Genomic DNA, 17,883 nt, shown 5'->3' on the forward strand with positions numbered 1-17,883 from the left:
TAAATGTTATTGTGGACTCTCACTGCCAATTGAAAGAATTCTAAAATTATGCTTACCTGATAATTTAACTTCCTTCTTGGCAGTGAGAATCCACGACCTTGCCCGATTGCCGCCACTACACATTTAACAGTCATTTTATGCACCTCTGTATCCTCTTGTATCTCTCAAGTTTTCCTTATCCTCTGCTGAACTACTGTAGGGTAGGGGAAGTGGAAGGGATGTTTATAGCCTTGTTTGGAGTGTCTTTGCCTTGTCTTGAAAGACTGCAATAGTATTCCCACAGGTTATGAATGTTAACATGGACTCTCCCTGTGAAGAGGGAAATTAAATTATCAGGTAAGCATATATTATTATTTTTTTATGTGTCATGGTCACTATGTTAGCATAACAGGCGTTGCTTTGCATTTATTATCGGCTAAAGGCAATTGAATCAGAATGAATGTTAGTAAGATGCATGACTTTATACAAAGCAGGTTACAGCAGCACTGAATGGTGAGTATGTAAAGTGGACAGCACATGGAGCATACCAATGAATCAATACCCATGGGCTTAGTGCATTTAGTTGCACATGTATTTATTTATGTCTAGTTCCTTTTCTCCAGTAGAATTATCACTATCATGGACGTTCCATTTGATACATGGAGATAGAAATACAAGTTTAATGATCTCTGAGATTCCTGATTAAGTGAGGTTCACTTAGAGTAACTTTTAGTCTAAAATATAATTTTTTGAGGAAATGAAATAGAATTTACTCAGGTTCTCTCAAATGATGATATCTTCACATCCCCACTGCAAACAGACAATCCCTTCTAGAGAACTGAAAATGAAAAAGCCTATCAATAATATCTCCTGCCTTCCCTTACTTTTAGCCTTAAATTCAAGTTTCTGCCTGTTATGGAGAAGGTAATGGAACATGGATTTCTAGATTCTAGTAATGTTGATTTTCTTTTTCTCACGAATTTAATATTATTATTCATTACTATGTTCCCTTTTTTAATTTAAAGTTTAAAGCCATTGTCTTCTTTAAAGTGTTTAAAGCTGGCCTTATCAAGAACGTGTCGATTAATTTCTTGTTTCAGAGGGTTATTCTACAAGCATGTTCCATCCTTGCGGCAGACAAGGATATATTTTAGTGGCCATTTCTCATATTTCAAAATGTCTGCACAGAAGGTTTAGTCCTTTAGTTAGTTAGTGTGCATTGATGGACCTGTAGAAGAGACATACACTGTAACACAAATGTAACATCTGTCGGGCTTAGGATATTTATATAAAATCAGTATAAAATGTTATTCTTTTAAATTCTCTATTAGTTACCACAGATTTGGAAAATGTATTCTTTTTATTATCTTTTGTTCCTGATGCCTTACATCTGAAGCACAGCCAAATGTACATAGTGATTTTATTGTGAGATTCTTAATGGACAGTTATAGTTCAAAAATGATATGCTTGGTGACGAAGCTAGTCACATGACCTAGACTGTAACAAGGTCAAGAACAGTGAGTTTTTCTACTTTGGGTCTTGCCTTTCATTCTGCAATACCTTTTTCTTTCATATAATTAGCAAGAGTCCATGAGCTAGTGACGTATGCGATATACATTCCTACCAGGAGGGGCAAAGTTTCCCAAACCTCAAAATTCCTATAAATACACCCCTCACCACACCCACAAATCAGTTTTACAAACTTTGCCTCCTGTGGAGGTGGTGAAGTAAGTTTGTGCTAGATTCTACGTTGATATGCGCTCTGCAACAGGTTGGAGCCCGGTTTTCCTCTCAGCGTGCAGTGAATGTCAGAGGGATGTGAAGAGAGTATTGCCTATTTGAATTCAATGATCTCCTTCTACGGGGTCTATTTCATAGGTTCTCTGTTATCGGTCGTAGAGATTCATCTCTTACCTCCCTTTTCAGATCGACGATATACTCTTTTCTTTCATGTAATTAGCAAGAGTCCATGAGCTAGTGACGTATGGGATATACATTCCTACCAGGAGGGGCAAAGTTTCCCAAACCTCAAAATGCCTATAAATACACCCCTCACCACACCCACAAATCAGTTTTACAAACTTTGCCTCCTATGGAGGTGGTGAAGTAAGTTTGTGCTAGATTCTACGTTGATATCAGCTCCGCAGCAGGTTGGAGCCCGGTTTTCCTCTCAGCGTGCAGTGAATGTCAGAGGGATGTGAGGAGAGTATTGCCTATTTGAATTCAATGATCTCCTTCTACGGGGTCTATTTCATAGGTTCTCTGTTATCGGTCGTAGAGATTCATCTCTTACCTCCCTTTTCAGATCGACGATATACTCTTATATATACCATTACCTCTACTGATTCTCGTTTCAGTACTGGTTTGGCTTTCTACTACATGTAGATGAGTGTCCTGGGGTAAGTAAGTCTTATTTTCTGTGACACTCTAAGCTATGGTTGGGCACTTTTATATAAAGTTCTTAATATATTATTATTATTCTTTATTTATAAAGCGCCAACAGATTCCGCAGTGCTGCCCATGGGTACAAGGATAACAGTACAGTGGAGAAACAATACGATAAGACACAAAATTTTACAGACAAATACAGGGGGAGTTGAGGGCCCTGTTCCCGTGGGAACTTACAATCTAGATGGGTAGGAGGATTGGAAACAGGAGGTGGGGACTGCAGCTGAGGTGAGAATGATATTAGTGAGGAGATAGAGGGCAACTGTTAGTTAGTTGGTTAGTTTGTTAATAAGTCGGGTGATAAGCTTCCCTGAACAGAAAGGTCTTTAGGGAACGTTTAAAGGAGGAGAGGTTAGGGGCAAGTCTGACATCTCGAGGAAGTGCGTTCCAGAGGGTTGGTGCCGCACGAGAGAAGTCCTGTAGTCTAGAATGAGAGGAGGTGATGGTAGAGGACGCAAGAAGCAGGTCGTTGTTGGATCTTAGGGGACGGGCAGGAGTATATTTGTTGATGAGTGAGGACAGGTAGGGTGGGGCAGCATTGGTGAGGGCTTTGTAGGTCAGGGTGAGAATTTTGAATTTAACTCTGTTGTGAATGGGGAGCCAGTGAAGGGACTCACAGAGAGGCGCAGCAGAAACAGAGCGTCGAGAGAGGTGGATTAGTCTGGCGGATGCATTTAGGATGGATTGGAGGGGAGAGAGGCGGGAGAGAGGGAGGCCAGTTAGTAAGTTGTTACAGTAGTCAAGTCGGGAAATTACCAGGGAGTGGATGAGCTGTTTGGTAGTTTCAGCACTCAGAAACGGGCGAATTTTGGAGATATTGCGTAGGTGGTTGCGGCAGGATGAAGAGAGCAGTTGGATGTGGGGAATGAAGGACAGATTTGAGTCAAGAGTGACTCCGAGGCAGCGGACTTGGGGTGATGGGGAGATAGTGGTGCCGCCAACAGTGATAGAGAAATTAGAGACGGGAGTGGAGCTAGAGGGGGGAATTAGAAGTAGTTCGGTCTTGGACATATTTATTTTTAGGTGGTGAGAGGCCATCCAGGAAGAAATGCCAGATAAGCAGTCGCTGATGTGAGAGTTGACAGAAGGAGAGAGTGCAGGGGTGGAAAGGTAGATCTGGGTATCATCAGCATAGAGGTGATAGCTGAAGCCATAGCTGTTGACAAGTTTACCCAGTGAAGAAGTGTAAATAGAGAAGAGTAGAGGACCCAGGACAGAGCCTTGAGGTACTCCAACAGACAGGGGCAATAGAGAGGAGGAGTCACCAGCAAAAGAGACTGAGAAGGATCTGTTAGAGAGATAAGAGTGAATCCAGGAGAGGGCAGTGTCACAGAGACCAAGAGAACTGAGAGACTGTAGGAGAAGGGGATGGTCAACAGTGTCAAAGGCAGCAGATAGGTCAAGTAAGATGAGTATAGAGTAGTAGCCTTTGTTTTTAGCAGAAAGGAGATCGTTAGTAACCTTGGTGAGAGCAGTTTCAGTTGAGTGTTGGGGGCGGAAGCCAGATTGCAGGGGGTCAAGCAATGAGTTGGACGACAGGAAGTGGGTTAGGCGATTGAAAACTAGTTTTTCGAGGAGTTTTGAAGCTAGTGGGAGCAGTGATATGGGGCGGTAGTTTGCAGGGGAGTTAGGGTCGAGGGAGGGTTTTTTGAGGATGGGGGTGACCTTCGCATGTTTGAAGGAGGCAGGGAATGAGCCGGTAGAAAGGGATAGGTTAAATATGTGAGTAAGAGCCGGAGTGAGGGTGGTAGATAGAGGAGGAATTAGATGTGAAGGAATAGGGTCAAGTGGGCAGGTAGTGAGGTGTGAAGAAGACAAAAGGGAAGCCACTTCACTCTCAGTGGTTGGGAGGAGGGTGCAGAGAGTGGCAGAGGGGGTGACTGGGAGCGGAGTTGGGAGATTACAGGTTTGTGTTGGGATGTTTCCTCGGATTGCAAGTGTTTTATTGAGAAAATAGTCAGCGAGGTCTTGAGCACTGAATGCAGATGAGGGGGGTGGTGCAGGTTGGTAGAGGAGAGAGTTGAAAATAGAGAAGAGTCTTTTAGGGTTTGAGGAGTGAGTGGATATAAGAGAGGAGAAGTAGGTTTGCTTAGCTAAGCGAAGGGCAGAGGTGTAAGAGTAGAGAATGAACTTATAGTGCATGAAATCATGTTCAGAGCGGGATTTCCTCCAGGCACGCTCAGCAGTGCGGGAGCATTTTTGTAGGTGACGCGTTTGTTGGGAGTGCCAGGGTTGGAGCTGACGACGTGGGGCTTTGCGAGGTTGGGATGGAGCGAGAGTGTCAAGTGCAGCAGAGAGAGTATTGTTATAGTGGGTTATAGCAAGGTCAGGGCAGGATATCGTGGAAGTGTGGGGGAGGCGTAGTTGAATAAGATTGGAGAGTTGGGGAGCGTCCACAGTGTGCAGATTTCTGCTGGTGCGGGGGCGAGAGGGGGAAGTAGGTTTAGTATCTATATTAGGATTGAAGGTGAGCAGATGGTGATCTGAGATGGGAAATGGGCGACATGCAACATTAGAGAGAGAGCAGAGATAGGAGAATACCAGATCAATTGAGTGTCCTTCGCGGTGGGTAGGGAATAGGGTGGATTGTGACAGGCTGAAGGAGTTAGTGAGTGAGAGAAGTTTAGAGGCAGCAGGGGCAGATGGGTTGTCAATGGGGATGTTGAAGTCCCCTAGAATTAGAGCAGGTGTATTTGTGGAGAGAAAGGAAGGAAGCCAGGCAGCAAAGTTGTCAAGGAATTGGGAAGTTGGTCCAAGGGGGCGATAGATAACTGCCACTCTGAGAGAGAGATTGTATTCAAAATGTATTCAAACATTTATTTGCCTTGACTCAGGGTGTTCAACGTTCCTTATTTCAGACAGTCAGTTTCATATTTGGGATAATGCATATGAATAAATCAATTTTTTTCTTACATTAAAATTTGACTTTTTTTTTTTTCCCTATGGGCTGTTAGGCTCGCGGGGGCTGAAAATGCATTTTATTGCGTCATTCTTGGCGCAGACTTTTTTGGCGCAAATTTTTTTTTCTGTTTCCGGCGTCATACGTGTCGCCGGAAGTTGCGTCATTTTAGAAGTTTTTTGCGCCAAAAGTGTCGGCGTTCCGGATGTGGCGTCATTTTTGGCGCCAAAAGCATTTAGGCGCCAAATAATGTGGGCGTCTTTTTTGGCGCTAAAAAATATGGGCTTCACTATTGTCTCCACATTATTTAAGTCTCATTATTTATTGCTTCTGGTTGCTAAAAGCTTGTTCACTGGCATTTTTTCCCATTCCTGAAACTGTCATTTAAGGAATTTGATCAATTTTGCTTTATATGTTGTTTTTTCTATTACATATTGCAAGATGTCACAGATTGACACTGAGTCAGAAGATACTTCTGGAAAAACGCTGCCTGGTGCTGGATCGACCAAAGTTAAGTGTATCTGCTGTAAACTTGTGGTATCTGTTCCTCCAGCTGTTGTTTGTAATGAATGTCATGACAAACTTGTTAATGCAGATAATATTTCCTTTAGTAATGTTACATTACCTGTTGCTGTTCCGTCAACATCTAATACTCAGAGTGTTCCTGTTAAAATAAGAGATTTTGTTTCTAAATCCATTAAGAAGGCTATGTCTGTTATTCCTCCTTCTAGTAAACGTAAAAGGTCTTTTAAAACTTCTCATTTTTCAGATGAATTTTTAAATGAACATCATCATTCTGATTCTGATAATGGTTCCTCTGGTTCAGAGGATTCTGTCTCAGAGGTTGATGCTGATAAATCTTCATATTTATTCAAAATGGAATTTATTCGTTCTTTACTTAAAGAAGTCTAATTGCTTTAGAAATAGAGGATTCTGGTCCTCTTGATACTAAATCTAAACGTTTAAATAAGGTTTTTAAATCTCCTGTAGTTATTCCAGAAGTTTTTCCTGTCCCTGATGCTATTTCTGAAGTAATCTCCAGGGAATGGAATAATTTGGGTAATTCATTTACTCCTCCTAAACGTTTTAAGCAATTATATCCTGTGCCATCTGACAGATTAGAATTTTGGGACGAAATCCCTAAAGTTGATGGGGCTGTCTCTACTCTTGCTAAACGTACTACTATTCCTACGGCAGATAGTACTTCCTTTAAGGATCCTTTAGATAGGAAGATTGAATCCTTTCTAAGAAAAGCTTACTTATGTTCAGGTAATCTTCTTAGACCTGCTATATCTTTAGCGGATGTTGCTGCAGCTTCAACTTTTTGGTTAGAAGCTTTAGCGCAACAAGTAACAGATCATAATTCTCATAGCATTGTTAATCTTCTTCAACATGCTAATAACTTTATTTGTGATGCCATCTTTGATATCATTAGAGTTGATGTCAGGTATATGTCTCTAGCTATTTTAGCTAGAAGAGCTTTATGGCTTAAAACTTGGAATGCTGATATGTCTTCTAAGTCAACTTTGCTTTCCCTTTCTTTCTAGGGTAATAAATTATTTGGTTCTCAGTTGGATTCTATTATTTCAACTGTTACTGGAGGGAAAGGAACTTTTTTACCACAGGATAAAAAATCTAAAGGTAAATTTAAGTCTAATAATCGTTTTCGTTCTTTCGTCACAATAAGGAACAAAAGCCTGATCCTTCACCCACAGGAGCGGTATCAGTTTGGAAACCATCTCCAGTCTGGAATAAATCCAAGCCTTTTAGAAAACCAAAGCCAGCTCCCAAGTCCACATGAAGGTGCGGCCTTCATTCCAGCCCAGCTGGTAGGGGGCAGATTACGATTTTTCAAAGAAATTTGGATCAATTCAATTCACAATCTTTGGATTCAAAACATTGTTTCAGAAGGGTACAGAATTGGCTTCAAGATAAGGCCTCCTGCAAAGAGATTTTTTCTTTCCCGTGTCCCAGTAAATCCAGCGAAGGCTCAAGCATTTCTGAAATGTGTTTCAGATCTAGAGTTGGCTGGAGTAATTATGCCAGTTCCAGTTCTGGAACAGGGGCTGGGGTTTTATTCAAATCTCTTCATTGTACCAAAGAAGGAGAATTCCTTCAGACCAGTTCTGGATCTAAAAATATTGAATCGTTATGTAAGGATACCTTTTGTTCAGCAAGGGCATTATATGTCCACAATAGATTTACAGGATGCATATCTGCATATTCCGATTCATCCAGATCACTATAAGTTTCTGAGATTCTCTTTCCTAGACAAGCATTACCAGTTTGTGGCTCTGCCGTTTGGCCTAGCAACAGCTCCAAGGATTTTTACAAAGGTTCTCGGTGCCCTTCTGTCTGTAATCAGAGAACAGGGTATTGTGGTATTTCCTTATTTGGACGATATCTTGGTACTTGCTCAGTCTTCACATTTAGCAGAATCTCATACGAATCGACTTGTGTTGTTTCTTCAAGATCATGGTTGGAGGATCAATTTACCGAAAAGTTCATTGATTCCTCAGACAAGGGTAACCTTTTTAGGTTTCCAGATAGATTCAGCGTCCATGACTCTGTCTCTGACAGACAAGAGACGTCTAAAATTGATCTCAGCTTGTCGAAACCTTCAATCACAATCATTCCCTTCGGTAGCCTTTTGCATGGAAATTCTAGGTCTTATGACTGCTGCATCGGACGCGATCCCCTTTGCTCTTTTTCACATGCGACCTCTTCAGCTCTGTATGCTGAACCAGTGGTGCAGGGATTACACAAAGATATCTCAATTAATATCTTTAAAACCGATTGTACGACACTCTCTGACGTGGTGGACAGATCACCATCGTTTAGTTCAGGGGGCTTCTTTTGTTCTTCCGACCTGGACTGTAATTTCAACAGATGCACGTCTGACAGGTTGGGGAGCTGTTTGGGGGTCTCTGACAGCACAAGGGGTTTGGGAATCTCAGGAGGTGAGATTACCAATCAATATTTTGGAACTCCGTGCAATTTTCAGAGCTCTTCAGTCATGGCCTCTTCTAAAGAGAGAATCGTTCATTTGTTTTCAGACAGACAATGTCACAACTGTGGCATACATCAATCATCAAGGAGGGACTCACAGTCCTCTGGCTATGAAAGAAGTATCTCAAATACTGGTATGGGCGGAATCCAGCTCCTGTCTAGTTTCTGCGGTTCATATCCCAGGTATAGACAATTGGGAAGCGGATTATCTCAGTCGCCAAACGTTACATCCGGGCGAATGGTCTCTTCACCCAGAGGTATTTCTTCAGATTGTTCAAATGTGGGGACTTCCAGAAATAGATCTGATGGCTTCTCATCTAAACAAGAAACTTCCCAGGTATCTGTCCAGATCCAGGGATCCTCAACGGAAGCAGTGGATGCATTGTCACTTCCTTGGAAGTATCATCCTGCCTATATCTTTTCGCCTCTAGTTCTTCTTCCAAGAGTAATCTCCAAGATTCTGAAGGAATGCTCGTTTGTTCTGCTGGTGGCTCACAGGTTTTGGTATGCGGATCTTGTCCGGATGGCCTCTTGCCAACCGTGGACTCTTCCATTAAGACCAGACCTTCTGTCGCAAGGTCCTTTTTTCCATCAGGATCTCAAATCCTTAAATCTAAAGGTATGGAGATTGAACGCTTGATTCTTAGTCAAAGAGGTTTCTCTCACTCTGTGATTAATACTATGTTACAGGCTCGTAAATCTGTATCTAGGAAGATATATTATAGAGTCTGGAAGACTTACATTTCTTGGTGTCTTTCTCATAATTTTTCCTGGCATTCTTTTAGAATTCCGAGAATTTTACAGTTTCTTCAGGATGGTTTGGATAAAGGTTTGTCTGCAAGTTCCTTGAAAGGACAAATCTCTGCTCTTTCTGTTCTTTTTCACAGAAAGATTGCTAATCTTCCTGATATTCATTGTTTTGTACCAGCTTACAGGTTCGTATAAAACCTGTCATTAAGTCAATTTCTCCTCCTTGGAGTTTGAATTTGGTTCTGGGGGCTCTTCAAGCTCCTCCGTTTGAACCTATGCATTCATTGGACATTAAATTACTTTCTTGGAAAGTTTTGTTTCTTTTGGCCATCTCTTCTGCTAGAAGAGTTTCTGAATTATCTGCTCTTTCTTGTGAGTCTCCTTTTCTGATTTTTCATCAGGATAAGGCGGTGTTGCGAACTTCTTTTAAATTTTTACCTAAGGTTGTGAATTCTAACAACATTAGTAGAGAAATTGTGGTTCCTTCATTATGTCCTAATCCTAAGAATTCTAAGGAGCGATCATTGCATTCTTTGGATGTAGTTAGAGCTTTGAAATATTATGTTGAAGCTACTAAGAATTTCCGAAAGACTTCTAGTCTATTTGTTATCTTTTCCGGTTCTAGGAAAGGTCAGAAGGCCTCTGCCATTTCTTTGGCATATTGGTTGAAATCTTTAATTCATCATGCTTATGTTGAGTCGGGTAAAACTCTGCCTCAAAGGATTACAGCTCATTCCACTAGGTCAGTTTCTACTTCCTGGGCGTTTAGGAATGAAGCTTCGGTTGATCAGATTTGCAAAGCAGCCACTTGGTCTTCTTTGCATACTTTTACTAAATTCTACCATTTTGATGTGTTTTCTTCTTCTGAAGCAGTTTTTGGTAGAAAAGTACTTCAGGCAGCTGTTTCAGTTTGATTCTTCTGCTTATAATTTCAGTTTTTTTCATTATAAGATTTAAACTTTATTTTGGGTGTGGATTATTTTCAGTGGAAATGGCTGTCTTTATTTTATCCCTCCCTCTCTAGTGACTCTTGCGTGGAAGATCCACATCTTGGGTAGTCATTATCCCATACGTCACTAGCTAATGGACTCTTGCTAATTACATGAAAGAAAACATAATTTATGTAAGAACTTACCTGATAAATTCATTTCTTTCATATTAGCAAGAGTCCATGAGGCCCACCCTTTTTGTGGTGGTTATGATTTTTTTGTATAAAGCATAATTATTCCAATTCCTTATTTTTTATGCTTTCGCACTTTTTTCTTATCACCCCACTTCTTGGCTATGCGTTAAACTGATTTGTGGGTGTGGTGAGGGGTGTATTTATAGGCATTTTGAGGTTTGGGAAACTTTGCCCCTCCTGGTAGGAATGTATATCCCATACGTCACTAGCTCATGGACTCTTGCTAATATGAAAGAAATGAATTTATCAGGTAAGTTCTTACATAAATTATGTTATATATACCATTACCTCTACTGATTCTCGTTTCAGTACTGGTTGGGCTTTCTACTACATGTAGATGAGTGTCCTGGGGTAAGTAAGTCTTATTTTCTGTGACACTCTAAGCTATGGTTGGGCACTTTATAAAAAAGTTCTAAATATATGTGTTTAAACATTTATTTGCCTTGATTCAGGATGTTCAACGTTCCTTATTTCAGACAGTCAGTTTCATATTTGGGATAATGCATATGAATAAATCATTTTTTCTTACCTTAAAATTTGACTTTTTTCCTGTGGGCTGTTAGGCTCGCGGGGGCTGAAAATGCTTCATTTTATTGCGTCATTCTTGGCGCAAAAATTTTCTTGTCATTTCCAGCGTCATACGTGTCGCCGGAAGTTGCGTCATTTTTTTGACGTTTTTTGCGCCAAAAAATTTCGGCGTTACCGGATGTGGCGCCATTTTTGGCGCCAAAAGCTTTTAGGCGCCAAATTAATGTGGGCGGCTTTTTTGGCGCTAAAAAATTTGAGCGTCATTGTTGTCTCCACAACATTTAAGTCTCATTATTTATTGCTTCTGGTTGCTAGAAGCTTGTTCATTGGCATTTTTTTCCCATTCCTGAATCTGTCATTTAAGGAATTTGATCTTTTTTGCTTTATATGTTGTTTTTTCTATTACATATTGCAAGATGTCTCAGATTGACCCTGAATCAGAAGCCACTTCTGGATAAACGCTTAACTGAGTTTCAGTTCTACCAAAGCTAAGTTCATTTATTTTAAATGTTATAAATGTTTTTCTTTAGCTATGGTTTGTAATAAGTTATTATGATATAATTTTACATGCAGAATCCATTAGTGTTTATGCTTTATATATTTCCATTCTTACATCTTATGTACAAGAAATATTTAGAAGATTTATAAGAAATATTTTTCTGATTCTATTTTAAAGGCTTTGTCTGACTTCGTGCCTTCTAATACAATTTTTAGGTCTTTTTCACTTCTTTTTTAATTATTGAAGTTTCAAATGACCAACAACATACTGATTTATCCTTCTCTGATGATGTTTTTTCTCTTTCAGAAATTTTCTTCATCAGATATTGACACTAACAAATCTACTTTTTTATTATTTTTCTATTATTAAAGTACATTTGTTCTTTGTTGAAAAGGTGTTGATTATTTTGGATATTAAGGTAACTAGTTCTTTAAGACTAGCTGACACTATTTCTGCCTATTTATTTCTTCTGTGTTTTCAGAGGTTTTTCTTTCCAATTCCCCATTCTAGGGAATGGAATAGGCTGAGAATTTTCTTTTATTCCTTCTTCAAAGTTTTTAACTATATTCTTTGCCAGCAGTTAAATTCAATTTGGAGGGTTCTCCAGTTTATTGGGGCTATCTCTACTTCTACTAATTATGCTATTGTTTCTATAGCAAAATAGTATTTATTTTCCTTTAGATAGTTGTATCTTATTTATGGAAAATTATTTAGTTTCAGGTACTTTTCTTGGTCCTGTGATTTATTTGGATATTGCAATTGCTTCATTTTTTCTGTTTACTTTAAGATCAAGTATCAGGTTATGATTTATTTTAGCATTGTTAAGGGACAACATTTACTAGACTAGGTGCTGTTGCATTTGTCTTGTTGTTTTGCATTTATTGATTATGCAAGTCCACTGTATTGACTGGTCCTTTAAACTGGACTATCATGCTAATAATTTCATTTGTGTCTTCATTTTATTGAATATTTTCGCAAATGAGGGTTAATCTATGTCTTTAGCTATTTTAGCTAGAAGAATTTTGTGATTTTAAAAAAAAATAAAAAAAAAAATCCATATTTCTTTTGTTCTAAGATAATCAATTATTTGTTTTATAATTGGATTCAATTCTTAACTGTTACTCTGGGCTTCAAGATTGAGTTCTAAGACTAAAACTTTAAGCTTATACTAGTTTGGTTGTTCTTATTAAGGAACAAATTCCTGAGTTCTTTCCCAAGTAACATGTTTTTAATTGGGGTTCGAAATCAGCTCCCTAATATTGCGATGTACATGCCGTATTCCAGCTTGGCTGGTAAGGGGCAGGTTAAGACTTCTTTGAAATTTATTTGGTTCTATTTTGTCCAAATTTCTTTGATTTTATTCCAGTAAGGCTAACACTTTCTTTAAGTGTGTTTCTGTCCTATATATTTTGGATACTGTTGAAGCATGTCTAGGCACCCATGGGGTTCAAGCGCTGCTCAGACCTGGAATCTTCTGGGGTATTTCTTCCAGTTCCTTTTTTAGGAACCGGGTTTGGAGTTTTATTCAAACTATTTTGCCTTTTTATGGTCATTGATAGCATTATTTGTTTTCCTTAGATACAATAAATGCATATTTTCATTTTTCTGTTTTCATTCAGATTATTTTCTGAGGATGCGGAATCTCATATGATTCACTTGCTCTTCAGGACATAGTTAGAGGATCTTTTTTTCGAAAGCTCTTGATTCCTCAAACAAGGGTCACCTTTTTTAGGTTTCCAGATAGTTTGTGTCACTGTCTTTGTCTCTATCAGACAAGGGATAATTCTATTGGGTTCCGTCTGTCGGTACCTTTAGTCTCTATTATTTCCTTCAGTTGCTATAAATGCACAGAAGTGTTAGGTCTTATTACCTCAGCATTGGATTCAATTCCCTTTGCTCATTTTCACTAGAAAGAACCTTTCCAGTATTTTATAAGTGTTGTTTCTTCTAGAACATGGTTGGAGGATCAATTTACCAAAAAGTTTGTTGATTCCTCAGACAAGGGTAACCTTTTTAGGTTTCCTGATAGATTCAGTGTCCTTGACTCTTGACTCTGTCTCTGTCTCTGACAGACAAGAGACGTCTGAAATAGGTTTCAGCTTGTCGAAACCTTCAGTCTCAATCTTTCCCTTCGGTAGCCTTATGCATGGAAATTCTAGGTCTTATGACTGCTGCATTGGACGCGGTCCCCTTTGCTCGTTTTCACATGCGACTTCTTCAGCTCTGTATGCTGAACCAGTGGTGCAGGGATTATACAAAGATATCTCAATTAATTTCTTTGAAACCGATTGTACTCTCTGACGTGGTGGACAGACCACCATCGTTTAGTTCAGGGGGCTTCTTTTTGTTCTTCCAACCTGGACTGTGATTTCAACAGATGCAAGTCTGACAGGTTGGGGAGCTGTTTGGGGGTCTCTGACAGCACAAGGGGTTTGGGAATCTCAGGAGGTGAGATTACCAATCAATATTTTTGAACTCCGTGCAATTTTCAGAGCTCTTCAGTCATGGCCTCTTCTAAAGAGAGAGTCGTTCATTTGTTTTCAGACGGACAATGTCACAACTGTGGCATATGTCAATAATCAAGGAGGGACTCACAGTCCTCTGGCTATGAAAGAAGTATCTCAAATTCTGGTATGGGCGGAATCCAGCTCCTGTCTAATTTCTGCGGTTCATATCCCAGGTATAGACAATTGGGAAGCGGATTATCTCAGTCGCCAAACGTTACATCCGGGCGAATGGTCTCTTCACCCAGAGGTATTTTTTCAGATTGTTCAAATGTGGGGACTTCCAGAAATAGATCTGATGGCTTCTCATCTAAACAAGAAGCTTCCCAGGTATCTGTTCAGATCCAGGGATCCTCAGGCGGAGGCAGTGGATGCATTGTCACTTCCTTGGAAGTATCATCCTGCCTATATCTTTCCGCCTCTAGTTCTTCTTCCAAGAGTAATTTCCAAGATTCTAAAGGAGTGCTCGTTTGTTCTGCTGGTGGCTCCAGCATGGCCTCACAGGTTTTGGTATGCGGTTCTTGTCCGGATGGCCACTTGCCAACCGTGGACTCTTCCGTTAAGACCAGACCTTCTATCACAAGGTCCTTTTTTTCCATCAGGATCTCAAATCCTTAAATTTGAAGGTATGGAGATTGAACGCTTGATTCTCAGTCATAGAGGTTTCTCTGACTCTCTGATTAATACTTTGTTACAGGCTCGTAAATCTGTATCTAGGAAGATATATTATCGAGTCTGGAAGATTTACATTTCTTGTTGTTTTTCTCATCATTTTTCTTGGCATTCTTTTAGAATTCCTAGAATTTTACAGTTTCCTCAGGATGGTTTGGATAAAGGTTTGTCTGCAAGTTCCTTGAAAGGACAAATCTCTGCTCTTTCTGTTCTTTTTCACAGAAAGATTGCTAGTCTTCCTGATATTCATTGTTTTGTACAAGCTTTGGTTCGTATAAAACCTGTTATTAAGTCAATTTCTCCTCCTTGAAGTTTGAATTTGGTTCTGGGGGCTCTTCAAGCTACTCCGTTTGAACCTATGCATTTGCTGGACATTAAATTACTTTCTTGGAAAGTTTTGTTTCTTTTGGCCATCTCTTCTGCTAGAAGAGTTTATGATTTATCTGCTCTTTCTTGTGAGTCTCCTTTTCTGATTTTTTCATCAGGATAAGGCGGTGTTGCGAACTTCTTTTAATTTTTACCTAAGGTTGTGAATTCTAACAACATTAGTAGAGAAATTGTGGTTCCTTCATTGTGTCCTAATCCTAAGAATTCTAAGAGAAGATCGTTGCATTCTTTGGATGTAGTTTGAGCTTTGAAATATTATGTTGAAGCTACTATCAATTTCCGAAAGACTTCTAGTCTATTTGTTATCTTTTCCGGTTCTAGGAAAGGTCAGAAGGTCTCTGCCATTTCTTTGGCGTCTTGGTTAAAGTCTTTGATTCATCATGCTTATGTTGAGTCGGGTAAAACTCCGCCTCAAAGGATTACAGCTCATTCTACTAAGTCAGTTTCTACTTCCTGGGCGTTTAGGAATGAAGCTTCGTTTGATCAGATTTGCAAAGCAGCAACTTGGTCTTTGCATACTTTTACTAAATTCTACCATTTTTGATGTGTTTTCTTCTTCTGAAGCAGTTTTTGGTAGAAAAGTACTTCAAGCAGCTGTTTCAGTTTGATTCTTCTGCTTATAATTTCAGTTTTTTTCATTATAAGATTTAAACTTTATTTTGGGTGTGGATTATTTTCAGCGGAATTGGCTGTCTTTATTTTATCCCTCCCTCTCTAGTGACTCTTGCGTGGAAGATCCACATCTTGGGTATTCATTATCCCATACGTCACTAGCTCATGGACTCTTGCTAATTACATGAAAGAAAACATAATTTATGTAAGAACTTACCTGATAAATTCATTTCTTTCATATTAGCAAGAGTCCATGAGGCCCACCCTTTTTTGTGGTGGTTATGATTTTTTTGTATAAAGCACAATTATTCCAATTCCTTATTTTTTATGCTTTCACACTTTTGTCTTATCACCCCACTTCTTGGCTATGCGTTAAACTGATTTGTGGGTGTGGTGAGGGGTGTATTTATAGGCATTTTGAGGTTTAGGAAACTTTGCCCCTCCTGGTAGGAATGTATATCCCATACGTCACTAGCTCATGGACTCTTGCTAATATGAAAGAAATGAATTTATCAGGTAAGTTCTTACATAAATTATGTTATATATGATGCTCCTTATTTTGTGTTTAATGTATCATGTGGAATAATAAATCTCCTAGTTTCATCCAAAGCTCAAGTGTCAAATTTGATTGATGCCTAAAAAAACTAGCTTTCTCACTTTAAAGTTTGCGAAAATATAAGATACTGTTAGTTGTCCAACTATTATGCAATTATGAATACATTATGAAAGTGTCAACTTAAGCAGGGCAGGTCCAGTTTCTTCAGAGACTGTTTGAGCACTCTCAACGTTCTGGGCTGAAGAAGCAAAATCATTGCTCTGTTTTCCAGTCAAATGCTTTTCTGTTGAATTGGCCTTACTAGAAAATTAGAAGTGGATATTTTCTCCAACATTGGTGTGTCCGGTCCACGGCGTCATCCATTACTTGTGGGATATTCTCCTCCCCTACAGGGAAAGGCAAGGAGAGCACACAGCAAGAGCTGTCCATATAGCTCCCCCTCTGGCTCCGCCCCCCAGTCATTCTCCTTGCCGCTCTGAACAAGTAGCATCTCCACGGGGATGGTGAGGAGTTTGTGGTGTTAGTTGTACTTTTTTATTTCTTCTATCAAGAGTTTATTTTAAAATAGTGCTGGTATGTACTATTTACTCTGAAACAGAAAGAGATGAAGAGTTCTGTTTAAAAGAGGAGTATGATTTTAGCAGCAGTAACTAAAATCAATTGCTGTTCCCACACAGGACTGTTGAGATGAGAGAACTTCAGTTGGGGGGAACAGTTTGCAGACTTTTCTGCTCAAGGTATGACTAGCCATTTTCTAACAAGACTGTGTAATGCTGGAAGGCTGTCATTTTTCCCTCATGGGGATCGGTAAGCCATTTTCTTAGACTAATAAGCCCTTTAGAATAAAGGGCTTATTATGGGCTTTTAACTGGTGGACACTCTTAAGGGCTAAATCGATTGTTTATTTAAGTTTTTATTTAAAGTTTGAAGTGGATTTCACACTTTTATTATTTGGGGAACGTTTTTTATCGCCAGGCAATAGTTAAGACACCTTCCCAGTCAGGAAGGGCCTTTCACTGTATTAGGCAGAGCCTCATTTTCGCGCCATTATTGCGCAGTTTCTTTTAAGTACAGTGCATGCAGATGCATGTGAGAGGGTCTGGTGTCCACTGAAAACGTTCCTAGAAGGGGCCTCATCTAGCGAAGGCCGGATACATAGGATTCCAGTCAGATAACATGACGACTGTAGCTTACATCAACCATCAGGGAGGAACAAGGAGTTCCTTGGCGATGAGAGAGGTATCCAAGATCATCAAATGGGCGGAGGATCACTCCTGCCACCTATCTGCAATCCACATCCCAGGAGTAGACAACTGGGAGGCGGATTATCTGAGTCGTCAGATTTTCTATCCGGGGGAGTGGGAACTCCACCCGGAGGTGTTTGCCCAGTTGACTCAATTATGGGGCATTCCAGACATGGATCTGATGGCGTCTCGTCAAAACTTCAAGGTTCCTTGCTACGGGTCCAGATCCAGGGATCCCAAGGCCACTCTAGTGGATACATTAGTGGCGCCTTGGTCGTTCAACCTAGCTTATGCGTTTCCACCGTTCCCTCTCCTTCCCAGGCTTGTAACCAGGATCTAACAGGAGAAGGCCTCGGTGATTCTGATAGCTCCTGCGTGGCCGCGCAGGACTTGGTATGCAGACCTGGTGAATATGTCATCGGCTCCGCCATGGAAGCTACCTTTGAGACAGGATCTTCTAGTACAAGGTCCATTCAAGCATCCAAATCTAATTTCTCTGCAGCTGACTGCTTGGAAATTGAACGTTTGATTTTATCCAAGCGTGGGTTTTCAGATTCAGTGATAGATACTCTGGTCCAAGCCAGAAAACCTGTGTCTAGAAATATTTACCATA

At 39.9% G+C, this 17,883-nt stretch overlaps 1 protein-coding gene across 2 annotated transcripts in view; it reads left to right on the plus strand.

Annotated features, from left to right (window-relative positions):
- The window catches only part of CRTC3 (CREB regulated transcription coactivator 3), a 668,286-nt gene that overhangs the window by 567,009 nt on the left and 83,394 nt on the right, over positions 1 to 17,883 (plus strand). The window lies entirely within an intron of this gene.

This window comes from Bombina bombina, chromosome 6 (assembly GCF_027579735.1).
Source record: "Bombina bombina isolate aBomBom1 chromosome 6, aBomBom1.pri, whole genome shotgun sequence".
Lineage (NCBI taxonomy): Eukaryota > Metazoa > Chordata > Amphibia > Anura > Bombinatoridae > Bombina > Bombina bombina.